The 22522-nt window shown below is 39.8% G+C and overlaps 1 pseudogene; it reads right to left on the bottom strand.

Annotated features, from left to right (window-relative positions):
• Positions 1–1795: 1795 nt before the first annotated feature.
• The window catches only part of LOC143640162 (lysine-specific demethylase 5B-like), a 55216-nt pseudogene continuing 34489 nt past the window's right edge, over positions 1796–22522 (bottom strand).

Here is a 22522-nt window from a genome sequence, read left to right as displayed (position 1 = left end):
GTCACATTGGGTACGCAATGGAAGCAAAAACGTGCTCTGTTCATTTGCAGTGTTTGATAGCGTGCAAGACAGCAGAACTGAAAGAAAATGCCAGGCATTGTCATTTACTGGCAGTATAACTGTAGGCAACCGATGCTGTCTATATCTCTAGCTTCAGCACATGTTTTAAAAAAAAAATGATCAGTGGTTCCCACCTGGGGGAGGGGTGGCTCAAATACACACCTGCCTATCTTTCCCCCTCAGAGATGAAGATAATACCTCACCAAAGAGGCTATTGTTGGAGATTGTGCACAACTTACAGATGAAGAAAGACTATTGGGGTTGGATGGCGGGGAGGGGTGGGGGTGTCTTGTACAACATGGGTGAGAGCTCTCTAAAGGCAAAGGCTTTATTTTAGCAGCAGTCTTCTTTGCCCCTTGCAACGCTGGGGGTGGAACCCAGGGTCCTGTGCACGAGCTACTCCCGAGCCCAAGCTTGTCCTCTTTCAAGCTTTCTTTCTCAGTGGAAGGTGAGAACTGGGTCAGCTGGTATCTTGTTCCAACACCAGGGGTGGGGTGAGGTGGGGTTAAGAATTTGGATATTAAAAAGGCCAAACCACTGTTATTCCAGATTGTGCACTGGAAGCTATGCATTTCTTTTGGCCCCATAACCCCCATGAGACAAGGAGAGACATCACAATAACTGCAGGAAAACTGACTAGAAGTCATTCTTAAAGAGATTTAATTATTTGAATTGCATAAAAGGGGGTAGTACATTTAAATCTCTGCTACATCACAAACTGCTTTTTGTTGTTTTATTTTATTAAAGACCCACTAGAGTTTTACGTCTGCAGGTTTATGGCTATAGAATATGGGAGAAAGAGGAGAGGAAGAGCGAGCAACAGTTTCTTCTGTTGACCAGGATGCCCTCTCCACTGCATAGGAGAGCTCTTTCAAAAGAAAAGGAGGGAAACAGATGTGGCAGTCCACGCCCCATAACCATCCAGCTCCAGATCCAGAGTTAGAAAGGGACAGGAAAGAAACCAGGAAGGCGGAGCCTGGGCGTTCACAAGTTTCCCTTCAGCCCTCACACTAAACCCAACCCTCTATGAGGATGAAACTTCCTTAGATTTCCTTCCAATATCTTAACCCTAAATCAAGTTTCCCTGTCAACTGAAACATAATAGGTGTCATTTCCACAAGGAGGGCTGACTTGAGGGTTGACTCACCAACATTCTGAAGTGTTTATTAAAATAGAGCATGGCTTTAAAGACAGGTTCTAGTCTTCAAAGACTGAAGGGTTCTTTTAGTGGGGCCTGGAGGCATATGACCCACCAAAAAGAGCAGAATGCGAAAGAAGAAACCCCCATGTTGTTCGCAGGCATACACTCACTGCCACCACAGCCTGGCTGGGCAGAAGTCAAGGCAAGCGACCCCTTCTGGTTCTGCAAGCCCACAAGGCAGAGGAGCAAAGGAAGCTGTTCTAATGACTCTAAATAACCAGCATATAGTGTAGTATTAGGACCAAGGATTTATTCCACAATATAAACTGCAACATTTGATACAAGCTACCAAAAAATAGGGGAGGGAGGAATGGGCAGGGAGAAAGCCAAAATACAGCTGTGGAAATTATTTACAAAGCAGTCTCTTTTCTACATCACTAGTTCATCAGTGACACTAGAAACTACACATTTGCGTTCTGTACATCAACCAAATGCTAAAGCACCAACACACTGTTCAGGAGTTTGTTTTGTTTTGTTTTAATTCCAGCCCTGAAACCAACATAGAAGTTATTGCTCAGATAAATAAACCTAGTCTACCAGAAAAAAGAAAAGTGGATAAAGAAAGGAAGAAACAAACAAAAATCCCAAAAGTGGAAAAACTAAAAATCCCCAATGTGGTAACAGAGTAAACAAGAGAAGGATTCCTCAAATGAGGATTTACTGGAATTTCTGGTGCCCCTCTGGGCACTGAAACTGAGTTGGGTCTTAATCTGGTAAATCCCAGACAGAGGTACAATTCAATGCTGTACATGAAAAGGTGCAATCTTCAATGCCTTCCAAATTGGTGGAAACCCCTGCAAAAAACAGTCAGCGTTTCAAACCTCAACAACCACAAACAGCTCTTAAGGAAAAAAATACAAAAAGTGTCAAAAATTTTTTTAGTTGTTTTTTCTTTTTTTCAAAGAGTTCTGGAAAAATGATCCCATGAGGAATAGAAATAGCACCATGTACAGACTGGCTTGAACACCAGTCCTGTAGCTTTGCTGAGATTTGAGGAAATCTTCTTGGTTGGAGTCCTGAATTACATTAAGTGGGGGTGTTTGTTTTGTTTTTACTTTCGGCTTGGTGCTTCCTTCCCAGTACAGCGCACACAGATGTAGTCTTCTTTCTCTGCCATCTCTGGAGAAACACCAACACAGACCTCATGAAACCACTGATTGCAGCTGCCATCACACTGGACCCAGTCCACCTGGTTACAAAGAGCAGGAAGATGGGGTGTTCAGAGGAAAGAATGCCATTCAAAATTGGGCAGGCCAGCCTCAAGATATTCAGGCCGTTTGCCATTAACAGCCACCGTCCCACCACTGGGACCAAACGAGTGTAGCTGGCCCACCAGCCAAAGCAACCGAGTCAAAGTCATCTTCAAGTCGTGACTGCTTTGGGGTTAAGACAGTGCTGCCCTGTGACAGTAAGCAAAAGGGCATTACGTCAGCATCCCTCCCGCCTTCTTAGCGCCGGGACGGTGAAAGCTGGCGGAGCAAGAAAAGGAAAAAGGGAAGAAAGAGGGTTTCTTCAAGAGAAGGGAGGAGAACCAGGAATGATGGTAAGAGCAGAAATATCAGTGGGGGGAGGACTGAGCAATCCATTCAGATCAGCTCAAAGCAGATAAGCAGAAGAGAAAGCCCCAGCGAGATGAGGTCTAGCTTACAGGGTTTCTGAGTTAAGGGAAAGCACGTCCTCTACGGCCCAAACCTCACTGACCTCATCTCCTCCTGGCTGCAGGCAGCTTGCAGCAGGACAGATGGCATCTTCATCCTCAGAGTCTTCCTGTTCCGAATAGGATGTGTCTGAGGGCAGGGAATGAGTTTCAGCAGAACGAACTAACTCATAGCTACACTCTCTCTCTCTAACTTGAAATTGTTCATGTCCTTAGGGTGGCTCAGTTTGATTTTCTTCTTTTTGGGCGTCCTCATTTTTTTAACTCGATCCCACCGTTCACTGGAGAGGCCTTCTCTCTCCAGGAGTCTCTTCAGTTTCCTCTCAAGATTGTTGATTCCATCTCTCTTTCCTAGACAGCAATCATTCTGGGTGGAAGATGAGCAAATTCAATTTTAGCCTACAGTGTCCCTACTACTAAAATTAGTGAAGCTAAAGGAAATGGGCGAATGAGCCTGGCATGGTGGCACACACCTGTAATCCCAGCTACTTAGGAGGCTGAGGCAGAAGGAACACAAGTTCAATACGAGTCTGGACAACTTAGTAAGTCATTGTCTCAAAATAAAAAGGGGTGAGGATGTAGCTCTGCAGTTGAGCACCTGCCTGAAATGTGCAAGGCCCCAGATTCAATCCCCAGGACCACAGAAAGGGAAAATAGGTGAATAAAAAACCAAATTATTCCCCTTGTGAATATCCTGCATCCTAAACATCACCACCACCTTCCCCCTCCAATTCTGTGGACAACCATTTGACTTTAACTTCCTTCCTTCCTCTTTGTTAGTGCTACAAAGAAGACTAGGAAAAAATAATGATTTGCCTTAAATTACTCAACCAGCACCAGGAGATGCAAGATCCTTCCAAAGATTCTTTTCATCAAATCAGGGAGTGACTGGCCACTTACATAGTTTCTATCTGGGTGTTTATGTCTACCCTTTGATCTGCTGGCTCCTAAGGAACCAGGCTATTAGTTCCTTCTTTAAAACCATACACCCCTACCCCTCATAGAAACATTATCTGAACACAATAATGGTGCTAGGGGCTGGGATTGTGGCTCAGTGGTAGAGCACTTGCCTAGCATCTGTGAGGCACTGGGTTTGATTCTCAGCACCACATATAAATAAATAAAATAAAGGTCCGCCAACAACTAATAAAAGTATTAAATAATAATAATGGTGCTATATTATTTGCTATCATAATGAAAAATAAATCCTAAATGCTGGTATTAGCCCTTGTATTATCTTTCATGAGATTCTTCCCTAATATGGCTTCAGTCTTCCTGGTAAGTTTCTATCCTGACTATTTTCAGGGGCCTGAAGTGCCAGGTCAGTTAGTTCACTAGAAGGAAGCAGAAATAGTGCCCTTAACTAGGCTAAGAAATAGGATAGTGTAGAGAACCCTTCAAGTCAGCCAGCATTCAAGATGAGCATCCTCAATCTTCACACCAGCTGCCTTGTTCAGGGGGTAACAAAAGCATTTGTTCAATGTTGACTCTGGAATTATCTTTGATTTTTGAAATTGTTATAATTAAAAGCCCTCTCAGATATAATTATATTTTCACCTCTTAGTATTTCTGTGATAGGACAAAAAAAAAAAAACACTAACTCTCACTATTATCACATGGTAATGATGAAACATACACCTTACTAAAAAGAAATAAAAAAAAGAAATTCACACAGTCACCTCAAACAAGACCCAAACACAGGCCATAAGCTTAAACTGTAGCAAATGGTGGCTGGTGCCTACCTTCTCACGGACACCCTTAAGAGCAAGCTATAAGGCAGACACCAGGCACCCTTTTGTGGATTAAAAATATCATCTCAAAGCCTTTGTGCTTCTGCTGCCTCCAGCAGCCTTAGACACTCACCTTCTCACTGCTGGGTCTAACTGGTGAGTTTCGGTCAGTTTGCTGAGCAGGGCTTGGCTTTGCAAGTAGAGTCTGGTAAAGTTTCTGAATTTCAGGAAGGGATACCTGGAGCAACTGGGCTTCCATCAATAGCTCATTCACTTCTGGACTGATGCCTGTTTAAGACCAGACCCAATCAAAAGGATGACAACAAAGAGTGTTCACACATGTGCATTCAGGCCTATGAAATTTACAGAAGGACTGCCTTTCATAACACTTCCACCCTCTATCCTCCTGAAATGGCATTCAGTTCAAGCTAAGTTCACTTAATGTGCCCAAAGCCCTAAACTAGATTTCCTAAGACTCATTATTACTAGAGAAGTATTCACTTCATCACTTTGCTAATTGCTAATACAGAAAAGACAGTACCTCCACCCTGAAAGCTCTACTAGAAAACTCAGAAACAAGCTGCTAGCTCAGGGCATGAATAATCTGAGTGGATCAAGGGGCTCTGACCACAAGACTAGATGCACACTGAGAAGGAGTGACGAAGGCTCAGGATTCCAACTGCAGCTTTTGGCAGAAATCATGGGGTAGTCATTTATAAGTAAGAAAAGGAAGGTAGGCCAGGCATAGTGGGGCACACCTGTAACTCTAGCTACTCAGCAGGCTGAGGCAGAAGGATCACAAGTTCAAAAGCAGCCTGGGTAACTTAGCAAGACTCTGTCTCAAAAGAAAATTTTTTTAAAGGGCTGGGTGTAAATCAGTGGTGCAGCATCTGCTAGCATGCATGAGGCCCTGAATTTGATTCCAAATAAATTGGGATGGTGTAGGTTTTAAATGTGTATTATCTCTGAGATCCTCCACAAATCTCTTAGGTAATTTAATAAGACAGTCCATGACTTAGCACCTGACTTAAATACTTTCTGCTTAATTATTAGTTGTACGGGACTGATCCTTCTGTCCCTGAAAGCAATAGACAAGGCCTTTCTCTCTGTTTCTTTCGCACTTATAAAACTTAAACATTATCCCTCTTCCCTACCTAGTGAATGCACATTAACCCATATCCTACATTTAACAATGAAGTTCTGCTGGGTGCAGTGGTACATGCCTGTAATCCCAGTATTTTGGAAGACAGAGACAGAAGGATTGCCTAGTTTGAGGTCAGCCTTAGCAATTCATCAAGACCCACAGGAACTTGAAACCCAGTCTCCAAGTAAAAAAATAAAAGGGCTGGGCATGGGGTGCAAGCCTGTAATCCCAGTGGTTAGAGAGGCTGAGACAGAGGAAAATTTTAAAGCCAGCCTCAGCAACTCAGTGAGGCCCTAAGCAACTCATTGAGACCCTGTCTCTAAAGGACTGGCATGGGGCTAGAATTGTAATTCAGTAGTAGAGCACTTGCCTGGCATGTGTGAGGCCCTGGATTCAATCCTCAGCACTAAAAATAAAGATACTGTGTCCATATACAACTAAAAAACTATTTTTAAAAAGGGCTGGGGATGTGGTTAATGGTTAAGTGCCCCTGGGTTCAATCCCGGGTAGCAAAAAATAAAAGGTGTTGGGATGTAGCTCAGTGGTAGAGCATCCTGGGTTCCATCCCTAAAAGACAGTACCTCTACCCTGACAGCTTCTACTAGAAAACTCAGAAACAAGCTGCTAGCTTGTACCAAAAGGAAGAGAAAGAAAGGGGGCTCAAAGCTGATTTTCATTTTATTTTTTCCCTACCACTGAGCTACATCTCTAGCCCTTTTTATTTTTTATTTGAGACAGGGTCTCAATAAGTTTCCCAGGCTAGCCTTGAACTTACGGTCTTCTTGCCTCAACCTCCCTAATGGAAGGATAAAGTTTTTTATTGTACCTGATCCTCTACAACAAAAGACTTGGTTATATCTAGATGACCTGTTACTCTCCAGCCCTCAAAAGAGCAGTAGTAGTAGTAGTAGTAGTAGTAGTAGTAGTAGTAGTAGTAGTAGTAATGATAATAATGATACACAAACCATGGAGAGGGACACAACTCCGTCCAGTAGAGAAGGGAGAGTGTAAATATGAGGTCCTATTTTCCCAGTCATCAGGCAAGGAAAAAGAGGTTGTACCAGGAGGCTGAGATACCTAATGGAAGAAAAACATCTTACAACAAGGCCTTTTCAGGATTAAAAATACTGGCACCAACCAAAGGAAAGTAACTTGGGTTATCAGGAAGGTAACTGGGAAAAAGAAAGACTAATTCTCCCAAACTGAAGAGTCTCCTGGTGTTTCTAAACTGACTAACTCAACAATTCTTTGTCAGGAAGACCAAGCCTTTAATCTTCCCAGTTTTACTTGGACTGAATTCAGAAAGGTAAAGAAGACCACTGGGAAATAAGCCACTTTCTCAGAGAACAATCATATAACCTTATGTAATTATCCTTATTAAAGATTACAATACAATAAACGTAGTCAAGTACCGCTCTGAACAGATCAAAGGAGAATTTGTCAGAATCATTCACATTCACCTCCCTATCTTCTTCTCCTGTATTTAAAGGAAATAGGGAAACATTTCTTCGACCATGATTTAATAAATAACAGTTGTGTCCTTTGCCTTTACTGATATAATCCTAGCAAACCCTGTGTAAAAAAAAACACAAGCAATTCCACGATATAGATAGCTCCAATTTATCTATGCAGTGAGTATTGAATTGATCATCTGGTATATGCCAGGCACTGTATTTTTAAGGCCTGGAAAGAAATAAAAACACAAAAACCAAGGAAACAAATATGACAAGGGCATTTTTGGTTCCTTAACCCTTAAGTTGCTGAAGATTTAATTCATTTAGTTCATGTCTGTTCTTAATGGCACAAGAGCACTATAATTATCTCAGATAGAGAAATACGTACTAGATTTAAAAGTCAAATTATAAAAAGACTGACTATTGTCATTCTGACTGTGCTTTCCTGGTATCTTCACATTCTTCTCCTGCAGCTTCAATGGAGGAAGACAGAAAACGGCCTACCCCTTCCAGTGATGGTCAGGGAATCTGGCTTTGGCAGAAAGAATGCACAAGGTATTGAAACCCACAGCCTTTCTACTGAAGAAATAAAGGACTCCAATACTTCCAAAAATTATTCTTTCTCAAAGGCTGAATACACAGAAGGCAAAAGCTCTTCCACTCTCAGCAAATTCCATGAGGGAAAAAGGGGGCAGGTGCCAAATTTGTAGTCAAACAATAATTTAAAATACACACATATGGGCTGGGGTTGCGGCTCAGTGGCAAAGCATTTGCTTAGCATATGCAAGGCATTGGGATTGATTCTCAGTACCACATACAAATTAATGAAATAAAGGTCCATTAACAACTAAATTTTTTTAAAAAAGATATATACACACATGAAATACACATTTGGGTTAACAGACATATAAATGGAAAAAATACTTGTATATATGAAAAGGTGAACATTTGTTCTGTGGAAATGGAATGCCTAGGCAACAACTATTAGGAGCAGAGGAAACTAAAAGGATATGGCAGATGAGCACATCCTTCAAGTAGGAAGCTGTAGGTGCCACGAGTGCTGGTAACACAAAGTGATTACCAAGGGAACAAACAGTGACACCATAGCTACTGACACCAGGATCAGGAGAAAGGTACAGAGATTCCCAAAACCTGAGGAGTCCAGACTCACCTTGTTGGTCTCTGACACCTGTCCTGCTGAGGCTTGCCATCTGCTATATAACAGTCCTGAGCCCACACGGTCTTGCACAAATTTTAGATTCCCTGACAAGAGCAGTTGCTGGGCTCTGTGTTGCCAGTTCATGGTTCTTTCGATCATGTATCGAAGTGCATCTCCCTCAGGAAGGCGAACTCGGATTCGCTGCAGGGAGGCCAGCAAGGGAAGAATTTTCTCTAATGGAGGTTTCTCTGACCTCTGACAATGGGGATAAAGCCAGATTCAGAGGCTTTGAGAAATACTGGGTACCGCCACACAGCTAGTGTGGAAAGCATCCCTGAAGAGTTCACACTGGATCATAGGGGTAGCTGGGGCCTTCTGACATAGGCAGACTTTCATCTCCACATCTTGGGCAGGTGACAGCAACTTCCCTTCATTGGCAAGTCTAAGAGACTGCAAAGCTTCCATTTCCCTTAGGCGAGCTTCCCCAAGTGTTGCCATCTGAAAAGAGAGGATGGTATCATAAAGAAATTGACTTCCCCAGAACTCAAGGTCCTAGTAGTTAACAGAAAGGGCCCCACAGTAATTTATCTGCATTCAAAGCCTGGCTCAGCCTCACATTGTAGTGCAAGGAACTGTGGGGAACATATTCCACTCTCTATAAAATAGAGATGAAAATAGTGTGCACCTCACAGGACCGCAATGATGATTAGCTGTGATACGTGAGATAGATCACTCTGCCTGGGGCATAGGAAGCACAGTATGAGCAATTACTTAACATACATCACTTCTTAAAAATCCAACATCTATGTACATTTATCTCCTAGAAAATTTACTTCTCTGTAAATAGAGACTTTTTTTATACTCCATGTGAGCTCATTTCTGAGGCTCTCCACTTGTTTTCAGTCCCATTAGCTTTTGCATTCTTCTAGAAAGGTACATGAGATAGAGGTCTCTTAGGCCAGCCATTACATAGTACTAGTGTATGTCTAACTGCTCTTCAATGCTGAGGTCTTCCATGTGTGCTGAGTACAGCAATTACAGGCAATGAAACTAGAGTCCTCATTAAAAAAGAAAAAAAAAGAAACCTTTTAACCAGATTTATTTTTTTCCTCCCTCCCTCCCTCTCTCTCCTCCTTCTTTCTTTCTTTTCCGTACCAGGGATTGAACTCAGGGGTGCTTAACCACTGAACCATGTCCCCAGCCTTTTTTTTTTGAGGCAGGGTCTCACTAAATTGCTCAGAGCCTTGCTAAATTGCTGAGGCTGGCTTTGAATTTTTAATCCTTCTGCCTCAGCTTCCAGAGTTGCTCATACAGGTGTTTACCACCACGTCCAGCTCAGATTTTATTACATGTACACATGCATACTAAACTAAGATCATTTAATGCAAACACAACAACAAGTAAACTGCAAAGCTGCTGTTCTGCAGCAAGTTGAATGTATTCATAAAGCCTTTCTTCTTTATTAAAGAAAGCCAGCACCCAGCAGAGTTTAGTCACCTTGTCTTGAAAACAAACACAATCAACTTCATAGTTATTAAGCTGAAATGACCATTTAAATCTGCCCACAAGTGAAACTTTTTATATGCAGAGAATAAAGCACTTTCTATCTATAAGGCGTCCAGTAAATAAGCAAGCCCAAGCATTACAGATTTATTCACTATCCATCATGAAGTAAAAGTAGAGTATAAAGGTGGCAAATTCAAATTTGTACCATGTCAGAGTTGGCCATAACCTCAATCAAAAGCTGGACCATTAAAGCCCTCCTCTAGCACATTACTAAAAGAAAACAGATACATGAAGGGAAACAGATTTTTTTAAAAAGCTATCAGATGCAGGACCTATTCTATATTCTCAAGTCTCTAAAATGTTAATTTGTCAAAGGTGAAACCATTCCTAGTGATCATATCCACCCATCCTCCTTCAGTCACACCATGAATTATAAGACCAGAATGAATTATTGTCTCTTTTTGAGATTGAGGAAGAAAAATCTATGGGGGGGGGCAAGAAAAAATAGTTCCAAAAGTATACTAAGTAACAAACCTGTGATATATTTCTTTAAAAAATCTTATTGAAAATGAACATGATGTTCAGCAATATATATGTTATCTAATAACAAGGTGTCCTCTTGTAACCAAAAAATGGAAATCAAGTGACTGACCTTTCAGGGTTCTGCCATGCGTGCATAGGAGGAGCTCTTAAACCAGAGTCCATGGACTAGATGGGCAGAGACTGACTACACACAAAGTTTCAGACAGACATATATGCATTTCAGGGAAAAGGGACTATGACTCAGTCTTTACAAAAATGAAGCACAGATATAATAGTGTAGTTCACTATTATATCTGAGAACTACAGTAACTACACCAAAATAGTGCTTGGGTTGCAGAAATATATACATATACCCCAAAGAAACAATGTGTCAAATATATAAATAAACCAATGCAATACCACATCGATCATAAGAGGTCAGTGAGCTACAAAAAAGCAAACAGGAGAAAAGGTGCCCTGGCCCAAAGATGAACCCATCCAGTCACGTTCCAACATCAGGTTGCTTGCTACATAATGTTATGGTCAACAATAGACTGTATATATGACAGTGTTCCTGTAAGATTATACTGCCTACTGACACTGTAGCCCTATTAGTTGTAAGGGTACACCTCTATGATGTTCACCCTTCCCAGAACTTATCCCATCCTTAAGCAACAGGTGATGTATTCCTGCTCTGTAATGGGCCATACTTTGTGCCAATAAAAGCATCCAAATCAGGCTGGGAGTATAGTTTTATAGTAGAGTGCTTGCTTAGCATGTGGAAAGCTCTGGGTTCAATTCCCAGAGCCACACAAAAACAGCTTCCAAATCATGCAGCTATCTTCTTTTACCTAATACTGTTCATTGAACATGAGCTTGACTTGACTCATTAACTTGAAGATGATATCTTGAATCAACAGTTTTACTAAATGCAGGTCAGACTCAGATAAGCAGTGCTGGGCATCAAACCCAGAGCCTTGTGAATGCCAGACAAGCACTTTACCACTAAGCTAATTCCCCCCATCCCTGACATCTTTCTGTGTTGGTCAGGTTTTTTGGTTTTGTTTATGATGATGTTGTTTTTGTTTTGTGAGATAGTCTATGTTGCCAAATCTGGTCTTGTGACACTCTTGCCTCAGCCTCCTAAGTAGTTGAGATTATAGGCATGTGCTACCATGCCAGGTATCCTGGGAAGTATAAATCTTTTATACTTGACAATTTCTAATAAAACTGAGCACTTTATTCTACTTGCCTTCCCAGTATACCTGTATATCTGAAAGGGTTAAAAATTATCCTTCCCAAGGCTGGGGCTGTAGCTCAGCAGCAGAGCTCTTGCCTAGCATGTGTGAGGCACTGGATTCGATCCTTAGCACCACATTAAAAATAAACAAATAAAATAAAGGCATTCTGTCCATCTACAACTACTATGTGTATATATATATATATATCAATAATATTCCAATAATAAAGGAGAAGAAAAAACCCTACTACGCACAGCTGAAGCAGTCTCTTTGCTTTCACTTAAAGCCCTCTCCAGGTCACTCAAACTCTCCAATTTGGCGCTTTTCTTCTTCCCACTTGGCAAGGGCTCCTTTAACTTTCTCTGCTTCCTTTTCAATCCCAAAAGGTCAATATCACATTGAGGACACAGCACCTAATGTGGGACAAAGCACAAACATCAGCAAAATGGGTTTCAGATAAAGCTAAATAAAAGACTAGTCTATTAAAAAAAGGAAAGAAGGAAGAATGGGGAAAGGAAAGGAAGACAGGATTGCTTACAAAATATTTACTTTGATTCCAGATTCAATTAAATAGGTAAAAATATGCAATATAGGGCTGGGGATGTGGCTCAAGTGGTAGCGCGCTCGCCTGGCATGCGTGCGGCCCGGTTCGATTCTCAGCCCCACGTACAAACAAGAATGTTGTGTCCGCCGATAACTAAAAAATAAATATCAAAAAATTCTCTCTCTCTCTCTCTCTCTCTCTCTCTCTCTCTCTCTCTCTCTCTCCTCTCTCACTCTCTCTTTAAAAAAATATGCAATATATCACAGACTCTAGTGATGGTGCATGAGCATCAGCTTAGAAAAAAATATAATAAAAAAGTACAGATAAAGCACTTTATGAAATAGGTGCTTTCTAATCTGGTAGTGAAGTAAAACTAAGTTTAAAAGTACAATTTCAACAAAGATAGAGGAACTTAAATGAGAACATGGTCTTTAGACACTGAATGCCAACAGGTATCCAAAAATAATTTAAGATTGCTAAAAACAATTCAGAACACAGATTCATATGTAATGATGTGATTTTTGTATATGATAGACCACATATTTTACTAAGCTAGGAGATTTTAGTGCTTCCAAGTGAGCCCGCTGTAAACCTACCTCTAAGAGAGAATATGGAGAATTTTCAGTCAAGAATGTATTAGCAGCACATTCTTTCCAAGCCTGAACTTCAGCTACTAGTGATTCCAGTCTTGGCAAAGAATTTAGACGAACTGGGATAGATCGACCTCTTGTAACAAGTTCTATGAGCGTGTCTAACACTGGCACACGTCCTCCAGCCTAATAAATTAAGAAAAATTACAGCAATTTAGGGAAGAAAAAAAATATTCCATGTAAAACAAGGAAAGAATAATTCAGATGGTCCATGATCAGTGGACCAATTCAAATTACTCCATGACTTCAACATGTTTAATTCCCAGATGTTCCAATGGAATGTCAACATGACAAACACTGTGGTGTCTCTTTGTTCTATTTATGTCATTCTAAATTGACTTGTTACATTGGTCCCTATGGACTGTCTGAAAAAACTCAACAGAAATAAAAACTTACAGTGACCCAAGCCTTTCATATGCTGACTTATATTTTAAAAAGCAACAAAAAAGTATTTTTCTCCAATCCACTCACCAATGATGAATTAAAGTAACCCAGAATAAATTATTCAGGAAACTAAAATCTGAGTTGAGAAAGCCCAGTGGTTCTTAAACTTTAGCATGCATAAGAATCATCTGGAAAGCTTGTTTAAACACAGTTTCCTGGGTCCCATCCCCAGACATTCTGATTCAGTAGGTGAGGGAAGGGTCCATGAATTTGCATTTCTAACAAGTTCCCAGGTGATGCTGCTGCTGCTGGTGATGCTAATGTTGCTGGTCCAGGAAACACAATTTGAGAATGATAATGCCAAACTGGAAGAAGAATAAAAGCATCAGGTTATGGGGGATGAACTGCACCAGTGTTGCTCTAATACAATGGTAAAACTTAACATGGCTAATGGTCAATCTTCCAGATACATCACCACCTCACATATGGATGTATTTATTCGAGTTAAACATATTTAACTCAAATCCAGCAAGGCTTTGAAACTAACTTTGAAACTATAGAAGACAGAACACACCACAAAGAATCTCTTAACCAGACAAATCCAGAAGGTGGAGCATACCTCAGGAAAATTAGACTGGACAGTGAAACCGGGGAGGGGGGGGGAGATGGGTTGGGGAGAACTCCATGACTTTAAGAAAAAAAATAAAAAGAGCTATAGGTGCAATGGATTAGACAACCCTAAACGACATTTCTAGGGCAACAGGGTAAACTGGGCAGTTGAATATTTATGCTCCTTTATATTTATTCTTAAAGAAATGAATCTGTTAGGGCATAAATTTCTGATGGACATTTAAAATAAAAGCATTGACTCATGAGTCACATGCCATTCCTATCATTGTTATTCAGAAGAATATGGAGTGGCTGGGTACTGGCCACGGCCAGCGGAGGCAGCTAAACTAGAGATCTCTCAAGCGAATTTCCTAAGATATCAAATAAAACACAAATGCACATTTACCTTTAAATTCGGCTCCTCTGCCCTCAGCCTCAAGCTCCCTAAATGGGGAAGCGAGGAATATCATAAGAGGCTGGCGAGAGAGAGTGAGCATGTTTCGGAATGGACTTTTATTGGGGGGACTCTAGATTCTTTAGAAATTTCCATCCAATGAAGGTCAAAAAGGGCAGGGTTACAAGGACAGGTAAGGTAACTCAATTCCTGGGGAAAGAGGAAGGCACGCCCATGCATGGAGACACATTTGGCTGCATTTTTACTACCCTCAAGATTGGGGCTACCATCTTCAGCCACTTAAAAGTAGCCAGATCAACAGGGATGACTGATAGTGCCTCAACCAATCAGGAGGGAAAAACGCTGGTCACATGATGTGACAGCCTCCCACAGCTGGGCACAGCTGTGCATGCTTATAATTCCAGTGGCTCCAGAGGCTGAGGCAGGAAAAAGAATACTCCATAACCTTCTAAAATAAATAATCTCACTATCAAGTGGATTGGTTTCCTGTTGTTAATCAAATCTATGTAAGAAAAGGCAAGGCTATTTTTTTTTCAAGTAAGAAGCAAAACTTGCTTTTTGGTCTTAAGGACACTATTGCAAAGAAATGAATGCAATATACCTATCCAGAAGCATTTCCTTGCTTTCTGATTTAAATAAGCTAGCCTCTCCATTTGCATAACCTCACCTTCTGGTTGCTACCAATCACTGAGTGAAAAGAGGGCCATGACTACAACTAATTACTATAACATCAACAACTATTGAGAAGAGCCTGCAACTACAACTCCTTGGGCGTTTACATGCATGTAAAATACTTTTGTCTTGCTAGGATTACATTTTAATTACATAATATCCCTCAAAAAATGTATCTTCTTTTAAGCCCTGTTAACCAGAACAGAGGCCCAGATAATTTGTTGCAAACATTTATCTACAAATGTCCCATTTGGTATTTCTTATTAACAAGTGGTCAATAAGCATCAATTAAAATTACGCAAATATTTAGAAAACAAGAGTGTTTTATTACTAGAATCTGAAAAGAAAGCTTGAGGCTCTTTTTCCTCCCTCAAAAGATCCATCAAACCTACAATAATTACAAAGATAAAAGAAGACACCCATTTCCCCCACCAACTGCTTTTCAAATTGTTATCCAGCTAAAAATTGGGTAAATCATAGAAGGCATTTTTTCTGAACCTTACTAATGTTTCAAGTGAACTGGAGTTCGGGGTGGAAGGAAACACAGCAGACAGTACTGAGGATTGAACACAAGAGCTCATGTATTTTAAGCAAGGCCTCTATCACTTAGCTACATTCCTAGCCCAAATATAACTCTCTTTTTAAAACTTTATATCCAAGTCAATAACATCTAGCAAAAGGCCACATAATTACTTAATTGGTGATAATTACTTTGGATATAACTTTGAAACCCATTTTCTTTTGGTGTGGGGGGGTGAGAGGATAAACTTTTTCTCTCAACAACTTTTTCTTTTCTTTTTTTTCCCCTTGATCTGCAACCAAGTACTCAAGAAAGACTCCAAAAAGTGGGTTGAATTGTCTATGCTTTAAATATTTGATCCAATTGGTCAGGATAATAACAGGTAAGTATATCCCAAAAGGCTGAAAAGAATCAGTATTTGGGTCTCAACTCTTAAAAAAAACCAATCTGTGCAGTGAAATAAGATTCCACACACCATCCTTAATAACATGTCAATTATTAGCTGGGAGCCATGGCACACACCTGTAATCTCAGTGACTCAGGAGGCTGATGTGGGAGGATCCCAAGTTCAAAGCCAGCCTCAGCAACTTAGCGAGGGCCTAAACAAATGAGCAAAACCCTGTTTCAAAATAAAACATAAAAAGGGCTGGGGAATGTGGCTCAGTGATTAAGACCCTTGGGTTCAATCCCTAATACCAAAAAAATATATATCCTACTGTAATTTTACTACTCCAAAACAGGACTGCCTACCACTAACTGAAGATTCTATTCCATTTATTTCTAGTACCAAAAAACAAAATCCAAAAACCAACATGTGTGTGTGTGCGCACACACACACACACACACACACACACACACCCTCTCCCCCCAAAAAACTTGCTTGTCAATTATTGCTCTTCATAGATGCACTTACAAATCTGGGACATTTTCTTTTGTTTTTAAACCAACCTGCAGAGCCTCGACATCCTGAAGCCAGTCTCTGGCTTTTTGCACTGAGTCTTTCAGGGCTGCACCATTGGGCAGATATGCGGGGATCTCCTGGCTCTCCTTTACAGCTGTAGCAAGGCTGTTCAACGAATGCCGTGGTCTACATAAATTAAACAAAAAGACTTCTCAGCCTTTTCTATGAAGGTTCATTTTTCTTAAAGCTAAAATAAACCCTCATTTTAAAAAATAAGAAATTAAGTATGGCAAATAAATCTGCAAATGCAAATGGCACTGGTTATTAGATATAAAATTAAACTTTAATTGCTCTATAATCACAAATAGGATTAAAAAGCAAATGATTCAGTAAAGCATTTAAGCTCTACTTGGACCTGATCTTATGATGGTATAAACTCAAACTTCCATCTGCCCAAGGTAAACAACTTACTGACAGACATCTCTTCTACGTTAAACTAGATAAACTGTCAGAATTGAGAGTTTCACTAAGGACAAAGTGAAATTCTACAGGATATTAACACATTCAAAGCAGAGTACCAAAAATTGCTCTGTTCAAAGACCTCTATTTTAGGATTACAAAAGAATGTCTATAACCTAGATAATTTCAATGCTTTATGTTGTCAAGAGGACCAACAAAAATCTATCAGAAAAAGCAAGAGTAGGAAGAAGCTTCATTCTCTCTTCTCCCTCAGATGGTTAGCCTGTGTATAATCTAAATCTAAACCTCAAAAACAGATAAAAGTATCCTGAATTACTAAATCAACAGCACAAATGTACAGTCCTGTTTCTATAGAAAAGTTGCATTATCTACATGTTATCTCTCAGCTATTTCTCTTAAGACACCCCACTTATTGGTTTAAACATTTCCACCTATTTGTAAATGTTTTCTTCTCTTGAAGACAGTCTCATTGGGATCCAGAAAAATTTCATTAAATCTTATCCCTAGAAGAGGTAGTTCATTTAAATCATTAATTTCATCATGAGTAAAATAAAATAATAATAATAATAATAATAATAATAATAATAATAATATTCTTCACCTAAGTTGCAAAGTAGGCCAAAATATCTAAGCTATTTCCACATGTATTCTATATGCATTTTAGCAACTGAACACTTGCAAAATGCCAACAAATATGCTCTCTGTGCTTTAAAATGTAACTATCATCCAACCTTCTCCAAGATAGGGATATGGGTTTACTATTTTTACCTGGCCTTGAGAAGACTCTTGGCTTTGTCATCCCAGTGCTCTGACACTGTAAGCAGTTCTTGCAGCCGGGCCATAGCTTTCTCCACTCCCGAATATGGGGCCAGCCCCACTCCCAGGTCTATGAGACGTCTCATATCATCTAAAGTAAGGGAGCTGGGATCTAGATAAGCTTGCTGAACTTCTTCTAGCCAATGGGCCTGCTCCAGGTGTATCCGCATCTCAGCAAGCTGTGGAAGTTCAACGTCAAATTCAAAGCTAACATCTAGCAAGTCCTGTAGCTCAGCAGCACTAGGCATTTCCTCAGAGAGTAGTTTCTGGCTGTGTTGTTGGAAGTCTTCTACACGGTTCAAGAGATCCTAAAAGGAAAAAAGCAAACAAAAACAAATTGCATTTGGTGCAAATGCAACAAATTACAAGCTGTCCCACCAAAGTAGTAATTTCAAAGCCAGACGTGGTGGTGTACACCTGTAACCCAGCAAATTGGGAGGCTGAGACAGGAGGATCCCAAGTTCAAGGCCAGCTTGAGCAACTCAGCAAGGTCCTAAACAACTAAGCAAGACCCTATCTGGAAAAAGATAAAATAAAATAAGGGCTTAGGATATGATTTGGTGGTTAAACACCCTTGAGTTTAATTGCTAATAAATAAACAAGTAATTTCAGGAATTGGCTCCTTTCAGACTTAGAATCTTTAATTCCCATTCAATGTGATCCTCTGACATCATCCCTCCTTGATTTTACTAATAATATAAGTAAATGAGGCAACTAACATAAGCCAACTGTAGCAAGTTTCTTGCTAAAACAAGAGACTATGTTTTTTTTTTTTTTTTTTTTTTAAAAAAAAAAAAACCTCACACCAACTGTAAGAACTAGCTGGTGGTCACTTTCAAAATAAAAATTTTGAATTTTCTCTCTCTTCTACAGACATATTATAATTTCTTTATGCGCACCCAATTTTAATGTATATTAAAATTTATTTGAAATAAATGAACAAAGTAATTAGGAAAGAGAATTTAATGATTAAAGTTTATTTACAGAACACAGAATTAATAATGTACTCCCACACATCCTCTATAATTACCGTTAGCAGTGGTGTTTGACTGAGGACACATGGAAGAGCATACAACTGTGTCACAAATTGTTGGAGTTCATTCACTGTCAACTGATTTTGGGATTTTCCTCCACCAGATTGATATCTTCAAAAAAAATGTCCAAGGAAGCTGTATGAGAACCTTATTCATCACTCACAGGTTCCAATGCCAAAGAAATCTGGGACAGAAGGAAAAATCAGTTAAAACAGGTTTCCAAGTTTAGGTGACAAAAATGATCAGAAGTACATACGTAGTTTGCCTTTTGCCATTAAGCAACTGCTGGGCAACAGAGGCACACTTTTCTGCATCTTGTGTGACTAAGCGAAGGTGACGCAAAAGATCATTATCTGGGAATTTCTTCATTTCCGATTCTTCAATTAAAGACTTAAAGCTGACAAGACCTAGGAATAAAGAAAAAAGTCACCTTTTTATAATTATTATATTTATTAGTACTGTCATAGAACTGAGAGGGAGAGATTGCTTTTATATACTCTTATCTATAAACATAACTTGAACACTATTGCAATGGTCATTAATAAATTTGTTCATTTGAAGTGGGCATAGTGGCATAAGCCTGCAATCCCAGCAACTTGAGAAAAGCTGAGGCAGGAGGGCTGCAAGTTCAAGACCAGCCTCAGCAATTTAGCGAGGCCCTAAGCAACTTAGTGAGACTATCTGAAAATAAAACATAAAAAAGGGGGTTGAAGATGTGGGTCAGTGTTTCGATGCCATTGGTATCAATCCCCAATACCAAAACGTAAAAAGAAATTGATTACTTAAATAAACTTATTCATTTGAGTGGGGGGTGGGGGTGGCAGCTGGGCAAGAAACTGACTGGCAGGGGTGCAGTGCAGGAGGTACTGGGGATTGAACCCAGTGCCTCACACATGTGAGACAAGGGTTCTACCAATAAGTTACAATCCCAGTTACAAGGGTTCTACCAATAAGTTACAATCCCAGCCCTGTAGCCCTTTTGATTTTGAGACACAGTCTCACTTAGGCTGGCCTCAAACTTGTGATACTCCTGTCTCAGACTCCCGAGTCACTGAAATTACAGGCATGCACCACCACGCCTGGCTGGAGAAAAAGATTTTAAACAACTGTTTAGATGTGGTCTTCAATATGAAAATATTAAGATCTACTCAAGATGGTACACACCTGTATGTATATGAGGCTGAGGCAGGAGGACTCTAAGTTCAAGATCAATGTGGACTACTTAGCAAGACCCTATCTCAAAGGAAGAAAATAAAAAGATAGGGATATAGCTCAGTGCTAAAGTGCCTCTAGCTTCAATACCACAAAATAATAAATAAATAAAAGCTTTCCCAAGATTCTTTGTGAAATGTAAAATGCTTTCATCTCTGAAACAAAGAGGTGTAAAAGGTTATTGTGTTTCCTAACAATATTGTTAAATAAACTATCAAGCACAATTCATATACTAAGTCATCACTTTGATGTAAGGGCATCTGCTTTATTCACTCTTGGGTTTTAAATGTGTTGCCAATGCTCTAGAAACCTGGCTGCACAGAGGTGGTAACCAAGGATGACTTCAGCTCTTTCTAATAATCTGTTTTGTTGATAACTTTAAGTTGTCTGCATCACAATCAGCCCCAATTTGCTATTCAGCAAGCCCCACTTTCTGTGCCACATACTTTTCTTCTTATTGATTTTTGCCTCCAAAGCTTCGTTCACATTCAAGGCCCATTCATTGTAATATTCTGCTCGAAGCTTCAATGCATTCATCATATGGTAGAGATCATCCAGAGTGTATCGATAACTGGAAAGAGAATACCAGACAGCTTTGAGACACATGGCTCTGGAGAAAACTTAATGTTTTATACTTACCATTTTAGCCCGAGAACAAGAAGATCACTGAGCTTTTAATAAAGATTCCATGCTATTCATAAAGGGGGGAAATCATTCCTCTTACTTACCGCAGTTTTTATTTATAAGGAGGACAGGAACACAATTCCTTTACATGATGCAAGCAAACAAGCAGGCCAGGTTTACAAGAGCAGGAGATGGCAGACATGAAGCATGTTGTTTTGCATTTTATACACTGTCGCTCATCATCTGGCAACAACTCAAAATCCATTCTCTCCAAATCAATTACTCCCTAAAATGAAGTAGACTTTAGAGACTTCTAAAGGACAATAATCTCCTTGCCCCCAAGACTAAACAAACAAACAAAAAGTTTTACCAAAATACAGAAGCAGGGCAAAAATGTGTGGGATACAAAGTAACAAGGACCTCCACCTTTTTGAATAACGTAAGGTCTTATGTTTGGCTTTTCTGATCTAAGCATAAAAACAGACTGTACTAACAATGAGTAGCTGCTTATCCTACTCCAAAATGGCCTTGTCCACGTCTTCAGCAAAGATGGGGATAAAAGAAATAGATAAGCTTTCTATTTATGAGAAAATGCTACATAGAGCTTCATAGTGATATTCCTGGATAATCTATAAAAAGAATAAAAATAAAAGAGCAAGTGGGAAAGATACCCAAGTAGTAACTGTTTACTAAGTGGTCTCTTAATTTTTTACAGAAAAAGTTATCTGCAGTGATATCATTATCTCATGAGGTTATAAAATGTGTGTAATAGAAGAGACTAATTTCAAAGTAAGACTCTCAAGGGAAAATAGTCTTAAGCAGTGAATTTCACCTATATTCTACACCATCCAATTTTTAGAGGGCCCTAGTGGGATGTATCTTTTGCCACTCAAAGCCTAAACTCTACCACCTATTCTAATTATCTGCTTCTAGATCCAAATCCAACTTGAAAATGCCAGTCCTGAGCCTTCTGTTTTATTTTAACTTTTTGGCTATTTCACTTCTAACAAATATATTGACCAACAAAAACAAGGAGAGTAAGGAAAATGCTAATTAATGTTTTTTTATAAATATGTAATTTTTTGGTCTTACATCTATAATTGAGAATGTCATGAATGGAGACAGTTGAAATTTTTTGTTTAAAATAAGATTAGCTACAATTACTAATGTATGAGCTTAGTAGGTCACTTAAATCCTCTGGGCATAGCTTCCCCAACTATAAAGTATCAGGGGAAGGTAGATATCCTGCAACTAATTCATAATGGACCTCAGAGAGTCAACATTTCAGCATACACCCAAAAAAAGCACATTTTTAAAAAAATTAACTAAATTCTAGTTGAAGACTTGTCCCCAAAGATATCCATTAAAAATCTATTAGAGGGGCTGGGGATGTGGCTCAAGCGGTAGTGCCCTCGCCTGACATGTGTGCGGCCCGGGTTCGATCCTCAACACCACATACAAAAAAAGATGTTGTGTCCACTGAAAACTAAAAATTAGATATTAAAATTCTCTCTCTCTCTCTCTCTCTCTCTCTCTCTTTCTCTCTCTCTCTCTCTCTTTAAAAAAAATGTAAAGAATCGTTGACAGCCTATACTTGTACAGTTGTTTTTTGTTTTTTGTTTTTAAATCTACTAGAGGGCTGGGGTTGTGGCTCAGTGGTAGAATGCTTGCTTCGCACGTGTGAGGCACTGAGTTTGATCCTCAGCACCACATAAAAAGATAACAAAAAAGGTACTAAAAAAATCTACTAGAAATGGCCAGGCGCAGTGGTGCATGCCTGTAATCCTAGTGGCTTGGAAGGCTGACACAGGAGAATCGTGAGTTCAAAGCCAGCCTAGGCAACACAATGTGCTAAGCAACTCAGTTGAGACCCTGTCTCTAATATAAAATAGGGCTGGGCTCAGTGGCTGAGTGCCCCTGAGTTCAATCCTGGTACCCCACCCCACCCCTACAAAAAAAAAATCTACTAGAAATTAAAAGTGAGTTT

Source organism: Callospermophilus lateralis, unplaced genomic scaffold, assembly GCF_048772815.1.
Source record: "Callospermophilus lateralis isolate mCalLat2 unplaced genomic scaffold, mCalLat2.hap1 Scaffold_129, whole genome shotgun sequence".
NCBI classification, from domain to species: Eukaryota; Metazoa; Chordata; class Mammalia; order Rodentia; family Sciuridae; genus Callospermophilus; species Callospermophilus lateralis.
Note: the sequence above shows the minus strand (reverse complement) of the source record. Positions and strands in the feature narration are given on the sequence as shown.